The sequence below is a fragment of the Lissotriton helveticus genome, chromosome 9 (genome assembly GCF_964261635.1).
Source record: "Lissotriton helveticus chromosome 9, aLisHel1.1, whole genome shotgun sequence".
Taxonomy (NCBI): Eukaryota; Metazoa; Chordata; class Amphibia; order Caudata; family Salamandridae; genus Lissotriton; species Lissotriton helveticus.
This window is the reverse complement of record NC_136070.1, coordinates 1012545759-1012568374: the sequence shown is the minus strand read 5'-3', so window position 1 is coordinate 1012568374 and position 22616 is coordinate 1012545759. Positions and strand designations below refer to the sequence as shown.

The 22616-nt window shown below is 42.8% G+C and overlaps 1 long non-coding RNA gene across 1 annotated transcript in view; it reads left to right on the top strand.

The window, feature by feature from the left end:
* LOC144783122 (uncharacterized) overlaps positions 1–22268 on the top strand; it is a 124495-nt gene extending 102227 nt beyond the window's left edge. The window contains exon 3 of the long non-coding RNA XR_013601414.1: positions 21980–22268. This is a non-coding gene — a long non-coding RNA (uncharacterized LOC144783122). The remainder of the gene's footprint in view (positions 1–21979) is intronic.
* The last annotated feature ends 348 nt before the right edge of the window (positions 22269–22616 follow it).

The following is a 22616-nucleotide window of genomic DNA, read 5'->3' as shown; positions in this document are numbered from 1 at the left end:
CAATCAGCAACGAAAATCAACTTGAGAGGTAAACTATGTGAAATAAAGTGTTGGCACGGACAGCGGGAGGGGGGGGAGGAAAGGCACGGACAGCGGGAGGGGGGCGGGAAAGGAACGGACAGCGGGAGGGGGACGGGAAAGGAACGGACATCGGGAGGGGGGGCGGAAAAGGAACGGACAGCGGGAGGGGGGGCGGGAAAGGAACCGACAGCGGGAGGGGGGAGGAAACGGCAAGAAAGACACTGACCTGGACTTCCTCCGGCGGCGGGCGGCCGAGGAATGACCAAATGAAACCTCGACGAGAAAAAAAATAAACCCCGCCCACCGCCGCACTGACCTGACAAAAGGGGCAGGATGAGTAAAAATGGCCGGAACGCCCCCGAATCTGCTCCGCAATTGACGGACAGATCTCTGTTCTAATGGCTAGCCTCCATTTATGGAGCTAGCCAATGGAACAGAGGGCGGATTCCCAAGCCACATACTCTAAACAAAAGATTTCGCCTTGCGCGAAACGCTGCTTGCGCAGCTTTTCGCCACGTCGAAACCTAAAAACAGTGTGGACATTGTGAGCCTCTACACAGAATGTATAGCTTGATTGTCCCAGCCTCCATAACTTGAGTAACCTCATACTAACACTCAAAGGATGGATGATGAAGAATAAAACGTTCAGTTTTGGACAATCTATGATAATTTCTTTCAATTTCAGTAAAATCAAATGTTCTAGGTTTCACACAAAGGCCTTCAGAACAGTTTCTATATTATCATTATTAGCATCCTATGTTAAGCAATTTCATTTTTTAGCCTTTCCTCTCTTTGACCTGCTTTTTCACCGTGCTGATGTATTCGTTTTAATATCAGCAGGCTTTCTCAATTGTTTTCAAAATTGAAAATCATCTTTAAATAAGTCTAAGTTGTAAAGGGAGTGCAGTGCATTCCAGAATACCTAAGCATGTACCATGATAAACTGGTATCCATGTTTCAGTCCAGCAAAGTGGGGGACTACAGTAAGTAACATTTCAAAAGTCTTAATCCTCTTCCAGGATAATTTTAGTGCAACAATTCCACATGATAGGTTCAGGGGAAGATTGTAAGTGCTGTGGCAAAGCTCTCATAAACTATTGCCAAGTAGTTCTCACAAAGGGAAATCAATGAGCTCCTAAAAGTAGACTTGTCCCATCCCTAAATAACATGAACTCGTTTCACGACCCACTCAATGCAGGTGCTGAGAGTGCAAGGATATAATTCACACTACAATGCACTTAAAGCAAAAAATATGTATATATATATATTTATATATATATATATATATATATATATATATATATATATATATATATATATATATATATATTGAACGCTGGAACCTGACCGCCAAAGGTAGCGGTAACAACAGGCGTAGACCTCGTCTTCGATACCAGGTGTTTAGTCAGATCGTAAACACCAAAGAAGCCACATCACAGGAATCATTGCCAGCAATCCATATTTAATTTTGTTTAGAATGCAAGAGTGAGTGCCCTCCCTGACGCGTTTCGCTCCGCAGGCGGAGCTTGATCACATGACGCGTCAGGAGTAGGCCATGCATTAAATTCAAATTAAAAGCCCAAGCGCCTAAAGAAACAGGACACAAGGGTTGCAACAAAGCAAAGAGGCATACAGTTCGTAGTTAAAGCAATAGTGCCAATCATATTGTGTTTTACATCTATGTACAAGGGGACAAAAGTAAGAGCATAGTGCTCAAATGTCATGTCAAAAAAAGACCTGTCATAAACACAATAAATGTCAAGTGACAAAAAAAGTGCCTAAGTGCTAAAGTGTAAGTGCTTAAGAACAATTTCATAATCCAATGAAATACATTATATTGGCTACAGAAGACCTGATTAGAAAAACTATAAATGCGAACAAGAAAGATACAGTTAAACACTTCAAAATATCCCATCCCCATAAATTAATCAGAGACAGAATCATCACAAGAAATTTAAAAAAGGAGAAACAGAAATTGCTCATTTCTCAAAAGGCAAGGTCAGATATATACAATTTATAGAAAATGATGTAATTCATCAAAAGCATTAAGCCCATTAGGGGACCGGGTATCAAGCAACATAATGAAAAATGCTTCTTTTTGACGAAGCAATTTTTCGCGATCACCACCTCTGCCTGGATTGGCTACGGAACACAACAAAGTGTATTTAAGATCTTTTAATTTCTTGTCGTGTACCGCTTTGAAGTGGCGAGCCACCGGGTAGTTCATATCTGAATTAACTATCCCTCGGATGTGCTGCAAAATACGCTGATGCGCAGGAAGTTTAGTACTTCCAATATATGACAGAGAACATGTGCAGGTTAGCTGGTAAACTACAAAATCGCTGCGACATGTCAGATGTTCTCTTATTGGGATCAACCTGTCATTGAAAGCAGATGCATAATGAGTCCCATTCACAGCAAATGTGCAAGCACGACACGAGGTGCACCTAAAAAAACCAGATTTATTAAGCCAATTAGTTTTAGGTGGCAGTTCCGGTTGGGTTCTATCTAATGCATCTTTCATAGAAGGAGCCCTCCTAAAAGTTATGGCTGGTGATTTAGGTAAAAATGGAGCAAGGATAACATCAGTTAATACAATTGGCCACTCCGATCGAATGATGTTGCTGATCTTAGATGTCTGAGAGCAATAGGTGGTAATGAATCGAACAGAGCCCTGTTCAGTAGATTCTGGGATCTCCTTACTTTCAGGGATTAAAAGGTCCTCGCGGGAGCGAGCACGTACCTTAGTCGTAGCCTGATCTAGAATGGCTCTACTGTAGCCCCGGCTGAGGAATCTTGACCTTGATTCCATTAAACATTGATCTAAAATGTCGGGACTGCTACAGAAACGTTTAATCCGGATGAATTCACCCAAAGGTATGCTATTGATGGTATGAGGTGGATGAGCACTGCGGGCATGCAAGATGGAATTACCCGCAGTGCTTTTTCTGTGGAGGTTAGTCTGTATGGTGTCATGATCGATGTAAACCTGGACATCTAAGAATTCTGCCAAATCAGATGTAATGTTGGCAGTAAATCTTAGATTCCTGTCATTGACATTAATGTCAGTGACGAATGACGCTGCTTGTTCCTTGGTGCCTCGCCAAATGATGAAAATATCATCAATAAAGCACCAATAATGCGCTAGGTGAGGGAGCCAATGTGCATGGGTGACCCCAAGAACATGCCTCTCCCACCAGCCAACGTGAAGACAAGAATAGCTGGGGGAGAAGCATGAACCCATGGCCACCCCGCGTTCCTGATGGTAAAATTATTTTCCAAATTGGAAATAGTTGTTAAAGAGGCATATATATATATTATTTAAGTTAAATGCCAAGGGGTATTTTTGGATCTAGATGAAGTCACCACCTCCACCCAGGCATAAATGCTTAGTCCACCCTGGTATTTTCACAAAAACCTTGAGTGTTGCGAACCCTTAATTACATGGTAACTAAGCCTTGGCAAGAGAAATATGGGCAGTTTGTGGACATCAACACAGCGGAGCAAGCACCACTATACTGATGTTTTTGTTCGAACTTGTGACCCTGCAGGAGTGCCTGGTGGAACCCGTACCTGCTATAAGTTTCAAATTTAGATTTACATAAATATTCTTACCATCACTGTAGGAGAGTGGGGTCTGCTGTCCTATGGTCACCCCAGATTTTTGCTTTTTGCTTCACTGGTTTACGACTTTCCCTGGCTGTGGGCCTGCTAATCAGACCCACAGACTAGCTGTTCTCTCTCTAAATTGACAACCATGTACTTTAGGTGCATTTACCAATTGGTACTGGGCCACCTTATCAGTCCCTGTACAGTATACCTTAGGTATCCAGGGCATAGGTGTACCCAGGGCCTACCAGGGGCTGAAGCATGTATTATGCCACACCTGGCTGGCCTTCTAAAACTGACACAACTGGCTGCATGACAGCGGGGGCAAGGTGGTGTAATCACCCTTTGCTATAGATATAGTATACCTATATCTAACCCTAAAATGGACACATATACTCCTATCAGTCCCTCCTATGGCAGGCCTTATCAATCCTGAAGGCAGAGTGCTTGGAATTATGTGAGATGGTGCTCTAGCATGAGCTGAGCCTGTCTACAGCTTTCGGAACCAAGTCCTTTAGCTGTTTCCATGATAACGCTATACCATATACTCTCAAGTGTATTATCAACCTCGCGGTTAAATGCTAACTCTGGTATAACATTATCAAAACATGTCGAGTAAGGTGTCATACGAATTGGAATACTACCCCCTCGCCAATTCTGGTGACGGGGGTAGCATTCCACCCTTCTAGAGGGACACGACATGTATGTAACTGTGAACCCCGGTTAAAGTTAACTCGAGCCTTGGCATCTCAAAATGGATGCTGCCACCACAGACACAAGTCTGACCTCCTGCTGCTGGGAGTCCTTCCAGCGCGGGTGGCTTGGACAAAGGGTTTCCTGCCTTGGGAGGTGCTAGCACCACCCCAGAGAGGATTTTGTGTATTGGGTAGGATAGGCCTGAAAGGAATGAGACATGCCTGGGGCACACAAGGTGCCTGGCACACACCTGTTCAAACCAGTTGCTGGGGCACTCCAGCCCCAGCTCTGGCGGGAAACCGGACAAAGGATACGGGGTGTAACCACACCCCTTCCTGGTCCCACCCAGGGGAGGGACCTAGTCAGTAGTGCAGCCCCCTTTAGCAGGATAAAGGTAGAGCTGGTCCCATTCCAAATTAGATTAATCCTGAACTACTCTACAAGAAGAAACTCTGGACTTCGACGTTCTGCTCCACAGAAGACTGAAGAAATCTCCCTTGTGGGCAAGGAGTTTCCACCCTGCAACTGCAGGCACCATCAAGCATCCAGCGGCTTCACTTTGTCGTCTTCCCTCGAGGATCCAGACTTCAGAGCCCAACGAGACCCGGATTCCCAGACCTCTCCGACCTCAACTCACACTTGCAGCACAGCTGAGACCAGTGGGTGCGACGAGACACGTGGGGCCGGCCATCTTGAACGAACCTGCACTTCGCTTCCAGCACAACCCCCAAGGTAAACTCGACCAAGTGCTTTGGGGACTGAGAAGCCCCAGCTCCGAGCAGCTCCTGCACCGAAGATCAGCCCTCCAGCATCCACGAGATCTGCGTGGGGCCCTTCTGCTTGTTTGCTGCTCGACGCATTGTCTGGTCACTTGCCGTCTGGCTAGTAGCCTCCTAGACAACGAACCTTTGAATCTTTGCTGCTGGTCTGGTTGCTCCAGACTGGCCCTTGCTCCCTTCCAAAAGAGGGGCACCCCGGACTCTCCTAGTCCGCACCAGACGTCTTTTCCACTCACCGCGTGGGTTGCCTTTGCCAAGGCCTGTTGACTCCAATCCCTGATCCGACACCACCGACAGCGAGAGCCTGCGTGGGACAGCTCGTGCCTCCATCCTGGTCATCGAAGACACCTCCTGGTCCACGTGGCTGCAGAGTCAAGCGTACACTCTTCACCTGATCGCGATGACAGCACCTGGTTCCTTCCTGGTTCCACACCGGTCACTGGCTAGTGACTTTGAACACTGTCCCCTCTGCTTTCAGGTCCTCTTCTTCACCGATCCACCCTTGGATCGCACCGGACATCTTCCTCCTGGTCTCCTGCAGCATCTTTTCTTTCAGGCTCCATTGACTTCAACTCGAGAATGTATGTATGTATGTATGTAAATGTATAGGCATTTATATAGCGCACTACTTACCCGTAGGGTCCCAAGGCGCTTCGACCGCTGCGAAACCCTTCCTGGCTTCCCTGAGAGATGGTCCCTTAATGGGTATCTCCAGGGTGAGACCAGGCATCCCCGGCGGTCTGGTGGGGCCGTTAGTGAAGATGAGGCAAGCTAATGCCCAGAGTTGCCGAGTGTGATCACTGATCAGAGTGGGCACCGAGGTGAGAGAATTATCGAGTCCGCTGACCCTGGTCCAGAAACCTGCCGCGCCGGGAATCGAACCCTGGTCCCGGGCCGTCCTCTGCTCTCGGGTCTGCCGCCTCTAACCAGTGAGCCACACTACTTCACCACACACTTTGACACCTATGCACCCGCAGCCCGTGGGTGAGGTAACGAGAGCATTTCGGTGCTCAAGGGTAGTTTAACTGTCCTAGTGTCCAGTTCCACAGTCGTTTTAGTCCTACCTAGTCAGGATTGTCCGTACTTATCTTTAACTTGAACTGTACTGTCCATAGACGTTGTTACGCATCTCGCGTGTGAGTTCACACTCTGCACACGCGTTCCGTGGGCCTCCCATTACTTACCTAGAGTTAGTGTAGCGTGGTCCCATCGATCCTACAGCCTATGGACAGCTCCATTCTTTTTATCGACTTTCACATTCCACATACTTAGTATATGGTTTGTCGTGCCCCTAGGCCACCATTGTAATTTTGTGCAACTTGTCTTTTTTTTTCTTAAGAGATTGTCATGTGCTTAGCCCTCCGACCTCATAAAGAGTTCAGAGGTGTTGTTATTAATGAATATACTGTTTATTTTCATAACAACCTGTGTGGTGTCCTTTCATCTGGTATTCAAGGGATTATATTGTGGTAAAACAGCTGGCTTCACATGCCAAAAGAGTTTAGCCTAAGACTGCTTTGTCCATGCTACCATTAGGATAGCTGGTCTATAAGGGTGACTTTCAACCAATCACCATAAGGGTTGTTTGGACTGATACAGGGTGATCACTAGAACTAGTGAGCATCATGTATCAGGCCAACTTCTCACAATCACAATATTGTGATAGTCAATATTCTGGTCATGATATTTTTGTATCACACTGTTTAAAAGTATTGGGGTAGTATACTGTGAGTACGGCCACCCAGTTCTAACACGTCGTCAAGTGTTTGGTGGGATACTGGGACTTCAGCTATGGGGTCCTATCAACTAACTGATAGAACTTCATCTCCTCTCACACCTTGTACTTGGCAATTGTGAAGTTGATCCTGGCCAGTGGTGGAATACTGACTCGTTATACCAGGGTTAAAAGTATTGTCCAACAAAATAGGGACACCCAAAATTCCATGTGGGAACTGGGGGTCAGATTTATCATAGTGTTGTGCGCTTGAGTGGCCTTGCAGTCCTTGGTAAATCCGGAGTTATGCAAGCCAGTGCTAGTTGCTGTCTTGTGTTACTCTGCCCCAGGTAGGCGGTCCATAGGTGGCTCATGGGTGTTCAGACGCATCCACCTAAGGACGTTAGTGCATGCCCAGATTTACCATAAGTGGTAGACCTGGGAATGAGTCAAAATGCAACGCTTTCTCAGGGAAAGCTTAATGAGGAGAAAGGTCTTTATTTCTCCTAATTCTTTTTTCTCTTTCTACAGGTCCTGCAGAAAATGCAGCACACATAGAAAGAGGAAAACACCTGTGAGGATTGTTTTTGTTCAGGAAGGTGCCCCTTCCTGCAGAAAAACGATGCTGCCTGCAACACAGGCACCCTTGCAACATGATGTATGGGTGCCTGCGTTGACACTTAGGCAACCAAGAGTGCGCCAGCGCTAGGAAAAGACAGAAATTTGTCATGTAATGGTTAAGACGGCGCATACCTGGTCTTCCCTTTCATGCACTGCAGTATAGCAAGATGGCTTACTGTGTTGCAAGCATTTTTTATAAATATGTCCCTGGGTATATATGTAACACCCAGGGCCGGACTGGGAACAGAAACCTGCCCTGGCAAACTGCTCAGCCGGCCCCCCTGTGGTGAGAGGGAGTACAGCCGAGCAGTTTGCGAGTACCGGTTTTGGCCGATTTTGTTACAGGGTGCTGATATTGCCGAACCCGGTAACAAAAACGGCCCCCCAGGGGCCCAAAACTGGGCCTCACCCTATTGGCCTACCGGGGAAACGCCCGGTGCCCACTATGGCCAGTCCGGCCCTGATATAACCCAGTCAATGCTCCTCGTGACGAGTTGATTTTCCAATGTTATGGTTCGAGAATAACAATGATAACTTATCGATCGTAAGTTGAATTAGTGATAAGAAACTGAAAGACCCTATATCATTACAGTACCAATGTTTTTCGGAGTTATTCTTAAGCCACAGTTTTAGAAAATCAACTCTACATGTAGAGTATTGTTTCGAAAATAAGGTTACTATCAGTCCCCAAGGAAAAGGAAAAATACATCTTGAAACGAAAGCAAAAGAATAGTTGTAGCCATTCAAGGTGACTAAAGATTGACTTAAAACAACTAACGTTACCTAGGAGGGACCAGTTACAAAGTCAGAACATTAACTACTGGATTTTACTATGAAATGTTTTAGTAAGTTCTTGTAACGAAATTAACGTCAATTATTTGCAGCGCCCCTCTCTTTCTCTCCTGGGTGACATTTAAAATAAACAGCTCAATTATTTATCTGAGGTGATAAAATACTTTTTTCTCCTTCCTTCTCATTCTGCCGTCTATTTGATTGTTCTTTCTCACCCTCTGGCCCCAGTACCTCTCTCCCTCTCCATCTCTTTCTCTTCCTCTTCCCCACAACGCTCTCGGTTCATTCTTATCTCCCTCTCCCAGTTCAGTTCAATTCAATTCTGTAACGAGGTTTGGCCACTTCATACAGCTTTACAAGTATTACTAGAGCGTATTCCCTTTACAAGTATTACTAGAGCTTATTCCCTTTTTCTAATCACATAACCCTTCACTCCACCTCTATATTTTTGTCACTCTCTCAGTTGTAGGTGTCATTTCTCCATCTCCCTCTCAGGGGAAAAAGTTAATTTGAGATTTCTTTTACCTTTATGTAGCTTATACATCACCAGCTAAGAGAGCCTCGAGGCTTTATCTCATGAGATCACCTTAAACTCTGATCGTATAACAGATGATGAGCTATAATCTCTACCAGGGAGATGGTACATTCCAATGGAGTATATGGATTGCAATTGGCAGAATCTCCCAATCATTCTAAAGGGGGGTGGGAATGAGACTGTGCCTATCCTAACATTATTATTATTTATTTCTTTAATTGTAAAAGTTGTATTGCTCATAAAGATTATTCAGTTCAATAGAACTGCGATACATTCCACAAAAAAGTAATTTTTGGAGGAGTAAGGCCAGATAAACTCTCTTTTATCAGAGAAGTTCTCTTGCAAAGTGTTTCCATGAGGTACTCAAGCATTGCTCAACATTGGAAAGCCTCTCCCCATGCGAAGTTGGACGAAGTACACAAACTATAACTTTGTCAATTTCAAATCTTGTGTACTTCACCCAGCATCGCAGGATATATAATATTTGTCCTTACTCATTAACAGTTCTTATTTTATGTATTTATTTATTTCGAGTTTGTATAGCGCGTAGTTACCCTAGAGCATCCCAGCGCTTATTCCAGAGCAACAGAAAGGTGGCAGTCCAACGTAATCAAAAGGCATTAGTTAGGGAAGAGGTGCGTTTTAAGGAGTTTACGAAACCGGAGAAGACAAGTCTCTGAACGTAGACTCAGGGGGAGTGAGTTCCAGAGAGTCGCTATATTCACTGAGAATCTTCTCCCCCCTGTTCGTGCCTTTTTAACTCTGGGAGTTCTAAGCAGATGTTTCTGATCTGAGCGCAAGGCTCTATTAGCCTTGTAGGGTACGACTAGGTTCTTCAAGATGGGAGGTCCCTTGTTCTGAAGGATTTTATGCGCGATACAGAGGGACTTAAATTTTACCCTTTTGCGCACTGGGAGCCAATGGAGCGCCTTCAATGCAGGTTTAGCCGAACATATCATAGGGGTACTCTTAAGAAGCTGTGTGGCAGCGTTTGAATCTGCTGAAGTTTATTAAACGTTGCTTCAGGTGCACCAAGAAAGATAGCATTGCTGTAGTCTAATCTTGATAGATCAATCCCTGAATAAGCAGCTTTCTAGATTGCGGTGGAAGGAGGGGCAGAACTTTCCGAGCTGTGCGGAGAAGACCGAAACAAACTCCCGTGGTTTTTTTCGCCTGGGTCCTGAAAGAGAGATCTTGTTCCAGCCAGACCCCAAGACTATTAATCTCCTCCTTTGGACTCGGGGGCTCGCCCAAACAACTGGGCCAGCTAGTCGGAGGGAGTGAGCTCCTTTATGCCCTAAGAGCATTATTTCGGTCTTTGAGCCATTTAACTTCAAAGCCGATTTGCACATCCAAGTATAGACTTTGGACAAGCAGGAGTGCAGCGTGTCTGGACTTTTAGCAAGCTGGGATAAGGCGACCACCAGCTGAGTATCATCAGCGTAACTCACGATTTTGATACCAAATGGGGCAACCACATCCTCCAAGGGGGCCATATACACATTAAACAATGTGGGTCTTAGGGATGAGCCTTGTGGCACACCACAATGGAGGGGGATTGACGCTGATCGTGCGCTGCCTTCCCATACTTGGTAGGTCCGGTCACTTTGAAATGACTTAAGCCATTTCAAAGCCATTCCTGTTACCCCTACATCTGACAGCAGTTGAAGTAGCACTTGATGGTTAACAGTGTCGAAATCCGTACTGAGATCCAGGAGGATCACTGCCACTGATCCTCCCGAATCCAAAATGCTTCTGGCTTCCTCAACGACTGCCAAAAGAGCAGTGTCGGTGCCCTGGCCTGGCCGAAAGCCTGTTTGCGAATTTCTCAGCAGGCCATTGGACTCAAGAAAGTGTGATAAATGTAGATTCACCAACCTTTCCGCGATTTTACTGAGTCTGGGTCCATTTTGTTGAGCTTAATTTATCAGCAAGCAGGAGCAGTAGGCTTGACTCAATGGGGTACCTCACTGAGAAACACAAAAACACGTTCAGCAGTGTATTCCGAGACACACCCGAGAATACAGCTGGGCCAAAACTCAAACAAAGCTTTAAGCTCTTGAATGCGGGTACTCATAAGTATGAGTTATTCAGTCTCGCAATATCAAACTCCCGTATTTGGGAGCGGGTAAATATGAGTTACCTCTTCGTTCGGTTTGTTTGAGTTTTGGCCCAGCTGTAATCTCTGGCTGTATCTCGGAATACCACTCCACCTATATGTTGTAATTAAAATTGTTTGAGCAACGAATATGGAGGCTCAGTCTGTATAAATTTCATCGGCATTTATGAAATGTTCAGTCTTAAATAAACTGTAAGCAGTTATGGTTTTAGCAAATGATTACAAATTCTTAAAGTCCCATTTCTTACATTGCAGTTGATGCAAGGAATGGACTCGCGGTGCTTTCGACTTATTTGAATATCGAGCTACACATCATACAAGCCATTGAACTATTTATATTCTAATTCGGAGGTTCACCAATTAAACAGGACTTTTGTATACTGCCAGGTATCGATATGGGTGGTGATATGTAATGGATTCACTACCCACTATTTAATGGCAATAATGGTTTAATATGCTGTATTCCATCAACTTTCTATAGGTCTCCCTGTTGGAATTTCTTTGGTATACCAGAGGAAGACCACTGCTACGTGTAGGAGGATTACTAAGGTTTTCCCTTTTTTTTAAATCTTTTTTTAAATCTTTCTTTCTATACACTCACGTTTATATATAAGTATTTGCACAATTGGACTGCATTCTTTATGAAATTAGGTTCTATTCTTATCTAAAACCCATGACTAAATCTTGACACTTTCTTTTAAATCTCTTTTTAAACTTTTTTCAGTGGTGGAAAAGCCTGCGTATATGAAATGCTTGTCACCTTAATGTCCATTTTATGAAAACCAATGTATATATTGTGATTTCTTTATAGATAATTTATCAAGTGGTCGCAACCACTCTTGAAGTTTTTTCAGTCCTGATGATCACCCTAAAGAAATGTTGGGCTGAAACGCTGTCAACGCCTCTAACATGGCTCAAATCAGAGATGACATTATATTTTTTGATTGTGTACTGTGTTTATTGTTATTTGTGTAATTGTCTCTGCCACTGTTGTTTGGATTTCACATATGTTTATGTTTTTGGAGTGTATATTATGAGTGTAATTATTTGTGCACCCTTGTGTTTTCATTAAATTTCATTAAATTCAATTTTAGTAATTTCTAGGTATTGGTTATTTGTGACATTGTGACACTCACAGGTTTTTTCCTTTATTCTTTCCCGGGTTAATGGGGTTTTTCTTCTCACTTTGTAAACCCCGGACCTACATTTTACCTGCGTCAGGTAGAATGTATGCAGGGTGGGCGTTCCCACGTAAGTACGCCTGGTAGAAGTGGTGCAGTGAAATCTACCAGATTTCACTGCGCCACTTCTTGGGTGCAAATGTGTCAATATCTTACGCCTGCCTCACAGCAGGCGTAAGACTGATGCCTGCCCTTTCACATGGGGCTTGCCCCATGTGAAAGGACACATTGCTGGAGTTGCGTTACTTTTGTGACACACTCCAGCAATGCGTCACGTTTGCGCCATACAGATACATCAGAAATACTGACGTATCTGTAACTCCTTGTGACATGATGCGTCATACAGTAAAATTGATGCATCAATCATGTTGCAAGGAGTACGCACTGAGAAGTGACGCATAGTTGCTTTCACGCAACAATGCGTCACTTCTCATAAATGAGACCCATACTATTTAATTCAGATGTTATTTGTGTTTTTGAAATTCTCACATGCAATCCTTGTGTGGAGGAAAAGATCGATATCTATTTTTCTAGGCAGGTAGAAAAAGCTCTGAGTCTGAACCAGGCAAAGTGCACACAAAGGCTCATCTGGAAGCTTCTGCTATTGACTGGTGCTGGTTCCTAATCCCAGTCTTCCGATGGCTCTTGGAAAAGTTCTGGGTTTTTGGACGGTAAGGTTTAACCACTGGACCATGCTGAACACTGCTTGGAGAAATCCCACAACTGAGGACTAGGCTCTATTGGACTTTGATTTATGAAATCAGATAAGAACTTTCAGGCCTGTGAATTTAAGACCAAGTCCTAGCACAGCACTAGACTAGTGAATGCAGTATTTGTCTCACTATTTTTGTAGACTTGATGGAATAGAGCTAAGATTAGGCAGGATTTCGTCCTCAGGGTGTATGCACTGCACGACTCTGCGTTCCCTGTTCTTCCTGCACTCTGCACATACCAGACCTGCCAGGATTCTTTGCAATTCAATAACAGACAAGCAAGGCTGCAGCAGGGAATATATTCCACTGTCTCTGGGAGTAAAACAGTGGATCTGTTTTTTCCAGTTCCGATAAACACGTCCAATTTAGCAGGGACTCTAACTGAAAAAGAGTAAAATCACTCCTCTACATCTTGTTCCATGGAGCAAACAACTCTCTTTTTGATCCAAAATTACTCGGGGTGTTAGCTTACAAAACAGAATCCTAATCATAGGCGAAGTTGAAGCCATCAATAGGTTAATCATAATGTTGTGACAGTTCAGACACAGCTTGCAAAACAGGCTCATTTGCATGTCACAAGCCATATTCAAATTAATCATCAGCCAAGGTATTGGTCTGACTGGCTTGCTGCCTTAAAGACCCCTCTGACCAATTCTTCCCTCAATTTATCAGATTTAGGAACTTCATCAAATGCAATATGCTCTTTTGCGCCATTTATATGTGTAGATGTGGAGAGATATAAATGTATACTTAGATTCCAAAACAGGGGTTTAAGGATCTATCTATAACATATAAGCATATGGTTACCCATGTGCTGAAAGGACCAAGCACACAGAGTCAAATTAATATTTTCCTCCAAGATTACGTTAAAAGTATCACAGAGTGCTGCAGGGGAATTGCGCCATTCGTGCAATCAACCTATGTTCATTCCTTGTTCAGAGATGCTATCGACATCATAGAAGGTATGGAAAGCAGTGCTTAATTTGAGCAGGTGGTTTCCGGCGCAGGTCACCAGCCCTTAATTGTCAACACCTGCTAATTTAGAGATGGACACAACAATAATTTTTAATTCAATATACATAAAAAAATGTCTATTACCTTCCACCCAAGCCATTCTTATAGCTTTGGAGGCCTGAAATAGTCTGAAATATCACAGTTGAAGGAGTCTAATGATTAGTAGTTCTGTTGCTACTAGCATTGGCAGCATGGCAGGGGCAATGTGTGGTGCAAGCTGCAGTGGCCTTCTGACAAAAACCCTGGCACTTATTTTCAGCCTTGGCCCGTGCAGGTAAGAGCGGTGAGGCCAGGTGAGGGAGGGGGTGTTTTTGACAGATGATGAGGAGAAATTCATTATTTATTTAATTTTCCCTCGTAGTGGTCTGTCGACCCACTGCTCTTAACTGCATGGGCACTCATTTCTTTTACAATTAAGCACTTTATGGAACATACCTCATGTTGGTTAAATAGATGAGAAAGCAGCCTTCAGGAAATACATACATTGTGAATGAGGTGGTACCTTGTAGGCAAAAGGTTGAGGGAGGAATGTCATGTAGTGCACAGAAGAATGCAGAAAGAAGGCTTCAAGTCAGAATTTAACAAAGGAATTTAAATGTTTTGAGTGTGAAAATTGTGGTCACATTGCAACTACTATTAATTGTTCAGCCAGAATGATAAATCTACGAAGTGTGGAAAGCATGGCCATTTGACCGGTTAATCTAAGAGAGGGAAAGTAAAGATGGCGGAGGGGCTAGCATCGATTGTACAGAAAATTATCTCCCATGTAAATGGTCAATCTGAAGGTGGGTCGATGGAAGAGGTAGACAGTGACCCTTGATGATACCTGAATGTGAGATGATGGTTGTCAGAAAGATGGTAGGGATTTAGGTGACTGGGTCACCATATACTTTGATTGCGGACAATAATTTGGGACATATATTTTGTCAGGATGATATCACGCTATCACCACCAGATATCAATTCTTGGGCTTGTGGTGGTATAAATATTGACATATTTTCCATATTGTGTTGATTATTCAATTTAAAGACAGGGGTATGGGAGGAAATGTGTATATGGCAAAGCTTGGAGACCATTTCACCAGGCTTAAGACACCTGAAAGATTTTGGAATCATATTGAATCTCATCCTTGTTGCCTAACATAACATCTGTATTTGTAAAGCACATGTTTACCCCAAAGGGGCATCTTGGTGCTGAATAACAGATGTTTATTGTTACCCAACTCAATGGTACAAATGTTATCAACCTCAGAAAGGATGAAAGGCTTAGCGTACCTGCCGGGTTTGAACTTGTGACCATGAGACCGAACACAGGCCCATACAAAGGATTTATTAATCCACTCATCTCCTGACCCAGCTCTGTTGACACTGTTATTACAGGAGCACCTCCAATCCTCTAATAGACCACTCACAGACGAGTCCCCAGCTGTTTCTCACCCAGTTAAATCAAAACATTCTCCAATGATAACAATCTATGCACATGATGATTATGAGCCACAACAAGGGGTTTGTGACCACACAGACAGGAACACTTCCTATGGTATGGCCCTTAGTAAGAGTCTACACTCTCATGTAGAGAGCAAGAGGACTGACTATTATTGTACCTCACTCTTACTACTTACTGGTATAGCTGAAATAGGGTGAATAATTTAATCAATTTACCAGAAATATATGATGCTGATGAAACATACATACATCCGCCTTCAATAGAGGATACAACGCATTTAGGATATTTAATTGAAAAACAGCATTGACATAGTTAGGAGGACCTACTACTGCTACAATAGGTTTGTGTATCAGAATATTGATAATAAAGTATCATCCGACATGAATATCTGTAAAACAATATCTCTCCACTGGGTGTACAGTTTACGTTAGTTCCTATAATGGGATATTTAAAAAAAAAATATTTAGAACACAATATTGATATTTAGTCCATGATATCCATATTTGTTAAATAATCTGCTTCGTGTTTAGCATTGCCCGAGGTGACATACGCGGTCATTGCTTGGGCAGGGCCACAGGGGCAGTTGCCCAGGGCGCAAAATTCTTAGGGGGGTGCAAAAATTTAGAAGAAAAAAAAATTGTACTACTAATTTTTATTCTTTTAAAATTTTACGCCAGGAAGTGCTAATGGTCCACGGGTTTAGAGGCTCAATACTTGTCTTGCTTCAGGTGCTGGCAACCCACGCTATGCCACTGCTGCCATACTTTGCAACGCAGCTGCTATTGCTTCGAACAGAAGCCTTCCTACCAACTTTTAAGGTGGTGGGGCTGATGAAAGGGGAGAGGGCAGATACAAAGGAGAGCGAGAAAGCAAAAGTAAGAAAATTTGATGAGAGAGCTAGTTAAAACTGTAAAATAAAATCATGTATATAGCAAAGGACTTGCGGAGAGAAAATGTGGAAGGTAGGGGTTAAAGATATGGGAAAATAAAGAATGAGTGAGTGAATAACAGAAAGAAGAGATGAGATGAGAGAAAGAGAGGGAGGGAGGGAGGGAGAAAGAAGACACCTACAAATGAGAGAGTTACAAAAATATAGAGGTGGAGTGAAGGGTTATGTGAATAGAAAAAGGGGATTAGCTCTAGTAATACTTGCAAAGGGAATACGCTCTAGTAATACTTGTAAAGCTGTATAAAATGGCCAAACCTCGTTGCAGAATTGAATTGAACTGAACTGAATTGAGAGAGGAAGATAAGAATGAACCGAGAGCGTTGTAGGGGAGAGGAAGAGAAAGAGAGGGCGAGGGAGAGATGTACTGCGGCCAGAGGGTGAGAAAGAACAATCAAATAGACGGCAGAATGAGAAGGAAAGAGAAAAAAGTATTTTATCACCTCAGATGAATAATTGAGCTGTTTATTCTAAATGACACACAGGAGAGAAAGGGAGGGGCGCTGCAAATGCCAATGGAGACAACATTTGTGTTCCACACTCCAGTGACAACTCATTGCATTTTTAACAAAGTGCAGTCCAACTCCACACAGGCAGGGTTTGTTGAGAGGGGAAACGAGTAACGATATCTACATAATGCAGCCATGTACAGAGAGATCAGAATATTAATTATTTCATCCTGTAGCACACAACGCGACAGCTCCACAGATGCACCTCAACCATAGAGGCCACTCTATTATCTGTGTCCTGTGTGCACCATAGAACGTCATAAACGCTACTCAATCCTGCCTAGCACCGGTACACTCATAATATTCCAGTACTTAAACGCTACGCAATCCTGCCTAGCATTGGTACAATCATAATATTCCAGTACTTAAAAGCTACTCAAGCCTGCCTAGCACCGGTACACTCATAATATTCCAGTGAAAAATATCACCTTAACTCCATCTGTAAGTCTATATATAATCCATGGAAGCCTTCAATCTATATATACTAAAATGGATCGAGATTTCCATGTGATTTTATATGTTTTTATACGGAGATTCAGACATTTAAAATATAAATCTGTCTTTCATGTTTATGGTCACATGATGTAGGGAGGGGTGGCTACACTCGGGAGAATTGGGCACTATAAAAATAGAAAATGTACAAACAAAATGTTGCATGTGAACAAGGGCTCAGGGAGCCCGAAACGTGTTATGCACTCTCTCACGGTAATGAGCAAATAAAAAAGAAGAATTCAGCATTTTTCCTGGTCCTGTGGTCTGTCTCCTGTGCTTTCTAAGGAGGTTTCTGTGATAAATACGGAGGTCGGCTTGCCTTCGTGCACAGACCCCTTTCCCTGAAGAGGTTTCTGCTTTCAAGCCGAGAAATTTCGAAGTATTCAAGTTGGATATTTGCAGACGCTCCCTCAGCAGCCAAGCAGTTTGTATCGACGACTGGTGTGGGTCCGCAGGTGAAAGCGGAGTCGGAGGGCTCCGTGAAAACGTGTGGTGAAAACGCCGTCGCGGTGAATGATAGATTTGGCAGTGCGGAGGTGGGAATGTCACATTTTGGTGTGGACCGATTAGCTTGAAACGCTTCAAGGAACGAAGAAAAAGCCAAAAGTGGCTGGCGTTTCCGGAGCGTGAAAGACATCAATCTAACAGCTAAGTTGCTCTATTTCACTGTGGGAGAGGCATGTCCGCCGAGGAGTTCCGTGCAAGGGAGGAGGAAGCCGAAGGACTATTCGACCAGATCTCTACACCGGGACACGATGGTAATAAGCAGCCCCCAGCGAGCGCATCAACTAGAGAGGAAACAAATATTGCAACATTGTATAAAGCATTAGAAAAGCAAAGACGGCTCGAGATAACGAAATGGTGGGAGCATTATTCGTTATCCAAATACATAGCTGTTGAGCGGGTTCCAAGAGGGTTGCGCATATTACTCGCGCCCAGTTTTGAAAATCCTAATCCTTTGATGCTCAAGGAATGGGGAGAAAACCATCTAGCTGCTTCCATGAATTCAGTTCGAATCCTGACGAAATATGCAGCCATAGACCGGGAAGAGATTCTGGTAATTATTGAAAAGATCCAAGAAGACATCAACAAAATTGCGGAAACTGAAACATCAAAAAAACTGAAAGACACTATGCTGGAAAGACTGAAAAAACACGGGGACAAAATCAAAGTGAGGAAAATAAGTAAATTTGCTCGGGACCAAGCTGATTATGCAAATGGCCAAATTTTCACGTTTGCACGTAAATATAATAATGTGAAACGACAACAATATATGGGTAAAGGCTGCAAACAACAAACGACAACAGCCACGGAAAATAATGCAAGCACAAGCAGGAGTGGCCAGGGTGGCACTGATACGCTGAGTACAATATCAACGGACTCCAATACCCTGTCAAGTGCATCCAGTGTCTCAAGTATAGGGTCATACACCCAGCAGCAACCGGAGACGGTTTTCAACATAGAGCAGGAGCTTGATTTTTTAGTTTCGGAAAGACTGTCAACACTCCGACCTCGACAAAAGAACTTAGTCGGAAACGCCGGAATGCAAGAAGACATGAGAGACGACGGAAACAAAAACAAAAAACCACAGCAAAAGAAGCCACAAGGTTGGCGGAAAAAGAAACAACAATAAATAATTCCATCGTTAACCTCACTGATGTGGTCTTAACCAAGGCAGAAGAACAACTACTGTCATTAGGCCTCAATTATTGTCCAGCGCAATCTTTCAAATATGCGCCAACCCGTGTTGACGTATTTTGTTACATTCGGAAACTCAAGCTCAAAAAATTATTTACATTACAAAAATTGAAAACCGTCTCAAATTCTGGAACTTTGGCCACTGTCTCAGGGGCTCCTGAGATAATAGCAGCTGACGTCCCGTTATTTTTGGATTTACATGACTTAAACACGACTCCAAACTCGCAATTTGTCCAACAAGATGAGGAAATTTCGACTCAACAACGACTAAGCAGAATAAATTTGACTTAGAAAGGAGCAGGATTGACTCCATATAAAGGCAAGTCTGATTTTTTACCATTGATGGCTAGGGATGCTATTGACACTTTTCATGACTGTGTAATTTCGGAGGTGAAAAAACTTTACAAGAAAGTTAACAAAAATAAGAGACAGAAGTTCAATCAGCAACAAGCAAATTATCTTGCATTGATGAAAAAGCTAGATACCAATCCCAACATTGTGATAAAAACAGCGGATAAGGGTGGTAACTTAGTCTTGTGGCCAAAATCTGACTATATTGCAGAAGCTCATAGGCAGTTGCTTGACAATGAATGTTACACCAAGTCTAGCAATAAGGAATATGGTCAAGCAAAGGACAATCTTTACAAGTTGCTTAATAAATGGAGAAGGGAAGGATTGCTCTCAGGGGAGGAGTTCAAATTTTTGTACAAAGAATTCCCCACCCAACCCATCTTCTACCTTATACCTAAGATTCGCAAGGGTATTTCACCATTATCTGGGAGACCAATTATCTCAGCTATCAACAGCATGGGTGAAAAAGTGGGGCGGTATATAGACTTTTTCCTGCAAGAACCTGTGAAATTGCTTTCAAGTTATGTGAGAGACACTACTGACTTTTTAACGAAACTGGAAATGGTGGAATGGCAGGATGATATGATATTGATGACGTTAGATGTAGAGTCATTGTACACTAGCATAGCTCACACTGATGGTCTCAATGCTGTTAAATACTTTTTAAGTCGTAGGCCTGCACATTTCTATGAACACAATAAGGCCATTCTAAGTCTAATTGAGTGGTGTCTATGCAATAACTTTTTTGCCTTTGAAAAGGATGTCTGGCGACAGTTGCGAGGTGTGGCGATGGGGGCCTGCTTGACTCCCAGCTACGCGTGTTTACACGTGGGCTGGTGGGAGGAACAGGTCCTCAATAAAACACACAAGACATGGGTAGATGAAAAAATAATCAAGTACCTCAGATACATCGATGATGTGTTTATCATATGGCAGGGGGAAATGGAGGAGGCCATGGCTTTTATCAATGATATCAACACGAATCATTTGAATCTCAAATTTACATCACATATGAGTAGGAAAGAGGTAGAGTTCCTAGACGTTAAGGTATACATTGATGGTGCTAATAGAATACAAACTACACTATTCAAGAAACCTACCGCAGGGAACACCACCCTACACGCCTCCAGTCTTCATCCCAGGCACACCATCCATAGTATCCCTTATGGAGAGATCCTCAGACTTAAAAGGATCTGTAGCACAAATGAAGACTACACTGAGTGTGTAAGGGATCTTGAAATTAGATTACGGGAAAGAGGCTACTCGAAGAAAACTTTTGATCAAGCCCTAAACAAAGCAGACTTAAGACCACGAGACAGTTTATTTTCACCCAATCTTGTTAGAGAAGAAGAGGCATCGTCCGTTGATGAAGTCAATAATAAATCATGCCCTAGGTTCATTACAGCATTTAGTGATCAGGAGAACTCAATAAGGAAAATCATCACTAAAAATTGGCCAATTATAATGTCTGACTCGGTTTTGGGAGTTCTGTTGCCCCCCAAGCCCACAATAACTTTTCGTAGAGCACGCAACATGGGAGCCGTCTTGGAACGACCATGTCCGGAACTTAAGCAAAAACCCAATTGGATGCATACAATGGGTGGATTCCGCAAATGCTCTAGTTGTAGGGCCTGCAAATTTGGGGTCAATAAGACACACTACTTTACCCCATTCAGTGAGACCGCAATTCCAATTGTAGGTCAACATACATGTAAGACTGAGTTTGCAGTTTATGTCCTGACGTGCACCTGTGGCTTAAACTACATTGGAAGTACTAGCAAACAGGTGCACGTCAGGATCCTTCAGCATCTGCGGGCAATTTTGCATCATGACTCAAGTTATCCGGTTGCACGCCATTTTGAGTCAATACACAACAGAGATGTAAATTGTTTATCGTACTATGTTGTGGCAGCTGTACCTAAATTAAGAAGAGGAGGCGATAGGAATCTAAAACTGAGACAGCTTGAATCCAATATGATATTGGAGTTCGATAGTAAAAGCCCGAATGGCCTTAACAACACAGAGGATTTGCACACTTTTCTTTAATAATCCTCATGTATCAATATTTTGATGATATCCGGCCTGAATTTATACCACTAATCACTATTCTTTCCCCCAGGTAGTCAAGTTCCTTGTTGCCTGGAGGTTATTGCAACCTAGTGATTTAGTTTAATCAGTTTCCCCATACATTACTATATATTTCTGATTCCGTCTAGTCAGGGTCCCTGTTAGTCGGAATACATGTAATTGTCTTGATCTATTCTCCTTTTTCAGTAAATATATGTAATTTATTGCCTATATTTAAACATGATATTTTTCTATTTTTCTACTAACTTTTTTATACACTGGGTGTTTTTATGAATTTTAATAATTGAAAAACATACTTGCTTGTATTTGGAAATGCTTTTTATCAAATGTACCATATGGAACAAAATGTGGTGGATAACCCAATTGTTGATATTATGTGATTGAAGTACTACATGTACGAGTAGGTTTCAGACTGCACTCAAGCACTTTTCTTCCCTTTTCCTCCTTGACAAAATAGTGGTCACAATAGTTTCTTGCACTTTTTATGAACATGCACTGTTTGCACTTTTTGAAATTAATGTAAAATATCTAAAATGTTGCCCAAATGTTATTGAAATCTTCTAAGTCCCGTTTATGAGATGTAGACATACATTTTAGGTAGTGAAGAGGGATTGCTTATAATGGCTTTATCCTTTTTTCTTTTGCCCCCTTCTAGATACAAAATGTTGGATGGATTTATCCAGAAACCACTAAAATGGATCGAGATTTCCATGTGATTTTATATGTATTTATACGGAGATTCAGACATTTAAAATATAAATCTGTCTTTCATGTTTATGGTCACATGATGTAGGGAGGGGTGGCTACACTCGGGAGAATTGGGCACTATAAAAATAGAAAATGTACAAACAAAATGTTGCATGTGAACAAGGGCTCAGGGAGCCCGAAACGCGTTATGCACTCTCTCACGGTGATGAGCAAATAAAAAAGAAGAATTCAGCATTTTTCCTGGTCCTGTGGTCTGTCTCCTGTGCTTTCTAAGGAATTTTCTGTGATATATATATATATATATATATATATATATATATATATATACCGTAATCCAAACGGCTAATAACCATGGCTTGAGTCAATGTTCTGCGGTGCTCCAAAGGAATAAAAGGGAAGATTTCCCGCAGAAGTCTCAGCCTATAGTAACAGGCATCCTGCTCCTCTGTTAATGGAAGTGCTGAAAACACCTCCTTATAAGCCTGGGTTAGCTTATTCCATGGCCGCTGCAGGGTTTGGCATCTACCTGCAGGCTGCCCCCTAAGTATCTGCGTATTGGGTGGCATCATGAACTTTATCATAAA